Below are 9,254 nucleotides of genomic sequence, written 5' to 3'. Positions count from 1 at the left end.
ATGGAATCAAGAGCAAAAATAAACGATTGGGACCTCATCAAGATTAAAAGCTTCTGCATGGCAAAGGAAACAATCCACAAAACTAATAGGCAACCGACGGAATGGGAAAAGATAGTTGCAAATGACATATGAGACAAAGGGTTAATATCCAAAATCTATAAGGAACTCACCAAGCTCCACACCTGAAAAACAAACAACCCAGTGAAGAAATGGGCAGAAGATATGAACAGACACTTCTCCAAAGAGGACATCCAGATGGCCAACAGACACATGAAACGATGCTCAGCATCTCTCCTCATCAGGGAAATACAAATCAAAACCACGCTGAGATACCACCTCACGCCAGTCAGAGTGGCTAAAATGAGCAAATCAGAGAACTCTAGATGCTGGCGAGGATGTGGAGACACGGGCACCCTCCGACACTGTTGGTGGGAATGTAAACTGGTGCAGCCCCTCTCGAAAACAGTGTGGAGGTTCCTCAGGAAACTAAGACTAGAACTCCCCTATGACCCAGCAATAGCACTGCTAGGAATACCCAAGGGATATAGGAATGCTGAAGCATAGGAGCACATGTACCCCAATGTTCATAGCAGCACTCTCAACAATAGCCAAATCATGGAAAGAGCCTAAGTGTCCATCAGCAGATGAATGGATCAAGAAGATGTGGTTTATCTATGCAATGGAATACTACATGGCAATGAGAAAGAATGAAATCTGGCCATGTGTAGCAACATGGATGGACCTTGATGGTGTTATGCTGAGCGAAATAAGTCAGGCAGAGGACAAATACCATATGTTTGCACGTATAGGAGGATTAGGAGGAACTTAATGGAGGACCATGGGGGAGAAGAAGGGGGTAAATGGGGGAGAGGGAGAGAGGCAAACCATGAGACTATTGAATGATGAGAACAAACTGAGGACTGATGGGTATGGGGGGGAGGGGGGAAATGGGCATGGAGGAGGGCACTTGTGGGAATGAGCACTGGGTATTATATGGAAACCAACTTGACAATAAACTATTTGTAAAAAAAAATAAAAATACAAAAAAAAAAAAAACAAGGCTCAGTGAAACATCAAGAAACACTTAGCTCTTATATTAACAACAGACACATAAATTAACAGCAAATGCCCAGGAAACAATATTACACATTTCATTAACACTCAAGAAAAGTACAGGCATCAAATACTTTAGAACAATTGCCTATGAGAAAGGGAATAGGGTTGGAAGGTAGAAATAAGAGGCATAAATGAGCAAATAAATGAGGGTTCTGAACAAGTAATTCAAAGAATTTAATTAACCAAACCCTTACATTTGATACCAAAAGCACTCTATCGTCTCACTCTCACACACACACACACACACACACATACACACACACTGATTTTTATTCAAGGGAAGTTTAATCAATCACTGACATTAAACATACTAAACATGCTAAATGTTAGACTAAGCCTACTAAAGTACATTGCTGATAACATAAGGACCAGCTCTTTCTTGATTTTATTCTTGTATTAAATTCTCTGTACACAATGCTTCCCCCACCCTTGATTGCCTGCAGGGGTGGAGATAGACCACTCCAACTGAACCACCCTTGGTAGGTCACTGCTCCACCCCAAGCTTCTTAACAGAAAAGTACACTAATCAGTGGTGATTTTCTGGCTTCCAAATATCATTATTTTAGTGGGGAGAGGGGTGTTGTCAGTGACTCTCTGGAGGGTAAGTTTTGGGACCTGATGGCTTCAGTTCCTTATAGCCTAGGATGGGTTACAACATACACCACTATAAGGTAGTTGGTCTGAGGGCAATTTTGTTGTCTACCATTTTGTGCAGTGTCAGTCCTCCATACCCATTACAACTCTCCCCATCTACTCTCCCTCCCCGCCACAACACAAACTTCAAGAAATACCAACTCCTTTTCCCCCTCACCTGTGAGATCAAACGTTAAGCAGCAGCTTTGTTCTCAATCCTGACTCCGTCTTTATTTCCAATGTGTGGCTGATACACTGTGGTGTGTCTCCCAGTCTTCCAGGGCCTCATCTCTTCCCTTCTCAAATACCTGCCTCTTCCCTTCCTTCCCTCCCCATCATCACAAAACTCCCAGAAACACACATCTCTCATTGATAACTGGATTTTATTGTCATCGTCACCACTGGGATGCCCTCTGTTTTTCAGATTTGGTCTGCCTGTAGATGACAACCCTCCACCACACCCTTATGTGACACGGGAGACAGGGCCCAATCTCTGGCCCCTGCCACTCGCAGGCCATTACTTGGATGGTCGGAGCTCTCTGGGGTCTCTCTCTTCTACTCCAACTGATTTTGATTTATTTTCTTATTTATCCTCAGTAACAGATGATTATTGTTGGCTTTTTTGTTTTCTTCATTTTGTTTTGTTTTAAATTCTGCTGAAGGCCTGACGTTACCCTTATGCTTTGCTTTTGCACCTGGAGAAAAACAGGATGAAGTCATCAAGACATTCATTTGCAGAAAGAGGATGGAGGGTAGACGGAATCGGGGGGGAGGGGGGGTTAGGAGCAGGGGTACAAGTTGGGGCAGGGGTTTTACTAGACAAGGGCAGGGTGGCATGTATGGGATGGGAATCTAAAGAAGAGGAGAAACATGGATCAAGTCATCTCACCTGGTCATTTTTGTCATTGTAGAATGCACAGGAAATGTTCTGCTCCTTCCTTCCCTTGCTGCATGGGGTTGGCCATTTCATTCTTACGCCTGGTTGCTCTGCATTTATGCTAGGCTTTTCTGGTGTGCAGATCTCATCTGCATAGTGAAGCCTCCCGGTGATCTATCCCAGGGCTCCTCTGTGTGTATGTATACACACACCCTCCCGCAGGCAATGAGGAGCCACACACCCTGTGGCTATGGCCACCAAGGCACCGTTCCAGCCAGTGGTAGCCCTGGGGTGGCTTCAACTTCACAAAGCACTACTTCTGACATCTCTGTGGGTGGGGAATAGAAGGTTCCTGTTGTGGTTGTTTCTTTAACACCCCCAAAGATAGGTGCCAAAATGACCTGTCGTGCTTCTTTATCTCCCATGTACAATTCTGACGGCAAACATGACAGAGTGAGGGAATTTCTTCCATCCATGCTCTACGGACACTCCTATTCTTTAGTTCATTCTGTTCTTCCCCACTCTTCACCAAAACCTAGCATTTTGAATTTTTTTTGACTTTATTTATTTCGAAAGAAAGAGAGAGAGAACAAGCAGAAGAGGGGCAGAGAATGAAGGGAGAGAGGATCCCAAGCAGGCTCCATGCTGACAGCAGGGAGCCCGACGTGGGGCTCCAACTCAAGAAAGATGAGATCATGACCTGAGCCGAAGTCAGAAGCCCAACCGACTGAGCCACCCAGGCTCACTGTATTTTTAATTTCTTACCTAAAATCTCTCTGAACTAATGAGGCCATTTTAAGTCTATGAGGACTTTTATTTTTTGTTGTTTATTTTAATCACCCATTGCTCATCACGACAAATGCACTCCCTAATGCACATCACCTATTTCACCCATCCCCCCACCCACCTTCCTTCTGGTAACCATCAGTTTGTTCTCTATAGTTTTGAGTCTCATCATTAGGGAAATACAAATCAAAACCACCTCACACCCATCAGAATGGCTAAAATTAACTCAGGAAACAACAGATGTTGGAGGATGAGGAGGAAGGGGAGCATTTTTGCACTGTTAGCAGGAATGCAAACTGGTGTAGCCCCTCTAGAAAACACTATGAAGGTTTCTTAAAAAATTCAAAATAGAACTACCCTATGACCCAGCACTCACACTACTAGGTACTTATCCAAAGGATACAAAAATGCTGATTCCAAAGGGCACATGTGCCCCAATGTTTACAGCAGCAATATTGACAATACCCAAAGTACGGAAAGAGCTCAAATGTCCATCAACAGATAAATGGATAAAGAAGATGTGGTGCATACATATATAATGGAATATTACTCAGCAATCAAAAAGAATGAAATCTTGCCATTTACGACAACATGGATGGAACTAGAGTGTATTATGCTAAGCAAAATCAGTCAAAGACAAATATCATTTGATTTTACTTATATGCAGAATTTAAGAAACTCAACAGATGAACATAGGGGAAGGGAAGAAAAAATAACATAGAAATCGGGAGGGAGGCAAACCATAAGAGACTGTTAAATACAGAAAACAAACTGAGGGTTACTGGAGGGGAGGGGGAGGGATAAATGGGGGATGGGCAGTAAGGAGGGCATCGCTGGGATGAGCACTGGGTGTTACATGTAAGTGAGGATGAATCACTAAATTTACTCCTGAAACTGATACTCTACTATATATTAACTAAGTTCAATTTAAATAATTTAAAAAAAAAAAAAAGAGTTTGTTGGTTTGTCTCTCTTCCTCCATCTCTCTCTCTTTGCAGTGTATGAGGAGATCTGAACCACCTCACTTCCCTACTACACATCCCCCTATGCACCTTGAAGACCAGTTCTTGGCTATTACCAGGCAACTTTTCCATCCACCTCCTTTTCCCCAGTGTCCCTGTAGATTTCTTTAGTTTTTGGTTTCCAGTCTGAAATCATGGCTTCAAGCAGTCAAGACCAATGACTTTCTCCCCTGGGTAGCCTCCTCTTGTTTTCAATCTGGAAGGCATGTTCATGTGAACAGAGGTAGGATCCTGACACGGGCTTACTCGCATAGAGCGAAAGGGGCAGTATGCATATGACAGAAGTTGTCATAGGTGTTTAAACGCAAACCACTACAAGCTAAAACTGACTTGTGCATCCAGGGCAGGAGCTGCTCAACTTTGTGCTGGAGGTTCTGTGCACTGCAGTGAGAGAAAGGCACTCAGACTGGGAAAGGAAGGCTAAAAGTGTCTTCAAAGACTCTGACAGTTTATATACTAAGTTCTAACAGCGTGAAAAAAAAGCTTCTACAACTAATAACTGAGTTGATCAAGGTTGCAGGATACAAGATCAATGCACAAAAATCAATTGTATGTTTATTAGTAATAAACAATTAGAATTGTTTTTTAATAGGCAGTTGAAATTTAAAACTGTATTTTTTATTTTTTAATTTTTTTAACGTTTTATTTATTTCTGAGAAAGATACAGCATGAGCAGGGGAGGATCAGAGAGAGAGAGGGAGATACAGAATCTGAAGCAGGCTCCAGGCTCTGAGCTGGCTGTCAGCACAGAGCCCGACGCGGGGCTCGAACCCACGAACCATGAGATCATGACCTGAGCCGAAGTTGACCGCTTAACTGACTGAGCCACCCAGGAGCCCCTATAACTGTAATTTAAAATATCACTAGAAAGGGGTGCCTGGGTGGCTCTGTCAGTGAGCATCAGACTTCACTCAGGTCATGATCTCACAGTTCGTGGGTTCTAGCCCCGCATCAGGCTCTTTGTTGACAACTCAGAGCCTGGAGCCTGCTTCGGATTCTGTGTCTCCCTCTCTCTCTCCTGCTCCCCTACCCGCACTGTCTCCGTCCCCTTCAAAAAAATAAACATTGGGGCGCCTGGATGGCTCAGTCGGCTAAGCGTCTGACTTCAGGCTCTGTGCTGACAGCTAGCTCGGAGACTGGAGCCTGCTTCTGATTCTGATCCCTCTCTCTGACCCTCCCCTGCTCATGGTGTGTCTCTCTCTCCCTCTCTCTCTCCCTCTCTCCCTATCTCCCTCTCAGAAATAAAAGATTAACAAAAATATTTTAAGAAAGAATCCTAAATGATGGAGAGGCAAAGTTTAGTAAAATAAATAAACATTAAAAACTAAATTAAATATCACTAGAAAATATGAAATACTTAGGGATAAATTTGACAAAAGGTGTAAAAGACCTACACACTCTAACCTAGAACATATTGTGGAGATAGACTAATGGCAGAATGAAGTAAATGGAGATATATACTTTATGGATAGGAAGACACAATATTATAAGAAGTCAATTCTTCCCCAACTCATCAACCCGATACCAATCAAAATCCCAGAAAGGCTTTTTAATAGAAATTTACAGTTATTCTAATATTCATATAAAAATGCAAAAGACCTAGAATACCAAAAACAACTTTTTTATTTTTGAGAGAGAGAGAGAGAGAAAGTGAGTGTGAGTGGGGGAGGGACAGAGAGAGAGGCAGACACAGAATCCAAAGAAGGCTCCAGGCTCTGAGCTGTCAGCACAGAGCCCGACGCAGGAGTTGAACCCAGAAACCATGAGATCATGACCTGAGCCAAAGTCGGCTGCTTAACTGAGCCATCCAGGCGCCCTGCCAAAACAACTTTTAAACTGTGATGAATTCTGAATAAATTCCATGGATTGAACCAACGTCAATGTCCTAATTTTGATAATGTACTGTGATTATGTGGATTTATCACTGAAGGAGGCTGGGTTGTACACAGAGCTCCCTTGTACGTAACTGAAACTTCTTTTGAATCTATAATTATTTCGAAATTAAAAAATTAAGAGAGCACGAGCGAGGCAAAGGGAGAAGCAGCATGCCCCTAGCGGCCTCCAACAGGAATTCACACAACTGCATAATGAGAAAAAGAACTGGCCTAGAGGCTTGATTCTTGATCCAGTTTTCATCCAACATACACATCTTCATCTCATACACCAGAGTATCAAGAAAGACCTAGCAAAATGCCCTGCGAACTTCCAGAGACAACAAATTTATAGCATTCCCATGACCAAAGACTAAACACTAGTAAACAAAGAGAATGCTCTTACTAAGGGTATTCTTTTTTCTTAGTTGAACTCTATATGATGTCTGGTGATTACCACTTCCATTCACTAAATGCTCACAGGCTCGCTCTGTCTCTCTCTCAAAAATAAACATTAAAAAAAGCTTTTAAAAAAGGGGGCACTTGAATAGCTCAGTCGGTTAAGCATCTGACTTTGCTCAGGTCATGAGCTCACCGTTCAGGAGTTAAAGCCCCATGTTGGGCTCTGTGCGGACAGCTCAGAGCCTGGAGCCTACTTCAGATTCTGTGTCTCCCTCACTATCTCTCCCTCGCACTCTCTCTCTCAAAAATAAACATTAAAAAAATCGTAATGCTCACAAGCCAATTTTGAAGGTTTTTCTTTAATTCTTGTCTGTAATTAGTAGGGAGAACACTACTTTGTCATGTGACGATATACATATATTAAAAGAAATCAACAGACTACATCAAATAAAGGTCAAATTATTACAACTGTTGAAAATAACATGCTTCTGTTTTAAGGGACTGTTTTCTAAATTTGCTTACCAAAAATATCTTGAAGGGTGTACTGCTACCCAATGAAAATTTATCAAAGCATTAAGAACACTTTCAGTCGATACTTTGTAGTGAAATATTGTCATTAACTTTATAAAATAATCCCTATTGGGCTCTTTAGTGGTTCTCTTCTAAAATTTCCCCCAACCTGAATGAAAAAAAAAATTAAAGGCCATCAGTGGACACGGAGTTCACTTTTACTGAAATTTTCCATTTCTGATGTGTTCAGTTTTCAAGAATATTCTTCATCATACCAGGTCGAGGAACACATTCAAACCATAAGAGACTCTTAAATACAAAGAACAAACTGAAGGTTTCTGGCAGTTTTGGGTAGGGGGAAGGGCTAAGTGGGGGAGGGGCATTATGGAGGACACCTGTTGGGATGAACACTGGGTGTTATACCTAAGTGATAAATCACTAAATTCTATTCCTGAAAAAAAAATTTTTTTTTTTGGAGAGAAACAAAACAAAACGACTCTCTGATGTCGCACTTAGTCAGAGAGGGATCCAGGCCGAGGACCAGGGACTCGTATTTCCCTTTGGACTTCTTGTTTTCTGGGCCTTCATACAAGTGGTAAAATGACACTGATTTCACTGTGATAATAACCCTCAGGCAGGTTTGCAATGACTTTCTTTACAGTGTTGTATTTTTTCAACCATAGAAGGCAGGTTTAAAAACTACACAGCACCAGGCACAGGATGGAATCTGCTCGAGAATTTGCTTCATTTTGGCCACAAAGGGCAAGCTGTTAGAAGCCAACCGTTCATTTTCCTCTCCACCACAGGCTGTTGAAGAGCAAGAGACTGGGAAGAATGGAGGACGATAGAAAGGGGGAGCTTCCTGCAAGCTTTGCATGGGATTTGCTTTGGAAAATACCAACGCCATCACCTGCACTGCAACCACGCCTCTTACTTGTAACACTACTAGTGCTAATGGTGACAGAGTTCATGCTCCAAGAACCTGCTGTATGCCAAGCTCTGTTCTCAGCATTCAGCAGCAATCAGACCCAAATAGGACACTGCACAAAAACTGGAATAACTTGACAAAGAGGTGGGTACAGGGAGACCCCCAGGGAGACTGTAATCACACAGTGTTAGTAGCAGCTGCACTGCTGTTACCTCGGACCTAAAGAGATGAGAAGAGGGAGTGGTTCCTGGAACCTGGAAAGGTCAATAATCATGAGCAAAAGCCATCTTGAGAAGAACAGTGACCTCTATCAAGACACTCAGCCAGTCCACAGTGACTAGCAGAGATGAAGACAGGAGATTAAGTACCCTGCCCTCACTGTCCTTCCTCAGCCTCCTTGGGGCTCCCGATCAGCCAAACCCAGTGGACTCCTGAGGGTCCCGGAGCCCAGATAGAATGCACAGGAAACAGCCTCCCTGGACAGGGCAGCGTCAGGGAGAGCGGAGAGTGGATGTGGACGGGCAGGGGACGATGTCCAGCAGAGATGCGAGACGGACAGCAATGCCAGGAGTGGGCACCAATTATCGCTCAGGAGCGCAGGGCAGGGAGTTGCGGCCCCGAGAACAAGGTGCACGACGCTGTGAAACGGGATTTCTAACTCCCGTTCTCCAGGCCTCAAAGCTCGCCTTCTTTCTAACATTCTGGGTAAATGGTGTACCCTCCCTCGCCTTCAATTTCCCATCTATGAAATGACGAAACTGGAATAAATGATGTGAACTTTTAAACATATTCCATAATTCCCATCTTTGCTAATATTATAACTCCCTAAGCTTTTAATCATATTATGATTCTAACCAACCAGCTTCCAATCCCAGAGCATAAAACTGCGTGCAGGGCCATCCTGGCTTGAGCCAGCCTCCCCCTCTTTCTGACTCAGTCGTCACTGGCAGGGCAGCCGACCCAGCTGGCACCTAAGGACAAAACCTTCGGTTGAGCCTGGAGGATCAGCTCAGCAAGGGGGCGCTGTAGACAGGAGCGGGCCATAGAACAAAGACCGTTAACTCAGTCAACAACCCTGGAAGAAGTGCACGTTCTGCACCAAGAGCTGT

The sequence above is a fragment of the Hyaena hyaena genome, unplaced genomic scaffold (genome assembly GCF_003009895.1).
Source record: "Hyaena hyaena isolate Hyena2069 unplaced genomic scaffold, ASM300989v1 scaffold_1468, whole genome shotgun sequence".
NCBI lineage: Eukaryota > Metazoa > Chordata > Mammalia > Carnivora > Hyaenidae > Hyaena > Hyaena hyaena.
This window is presented reverse-complemented; position numbering follows the sequence as displayed.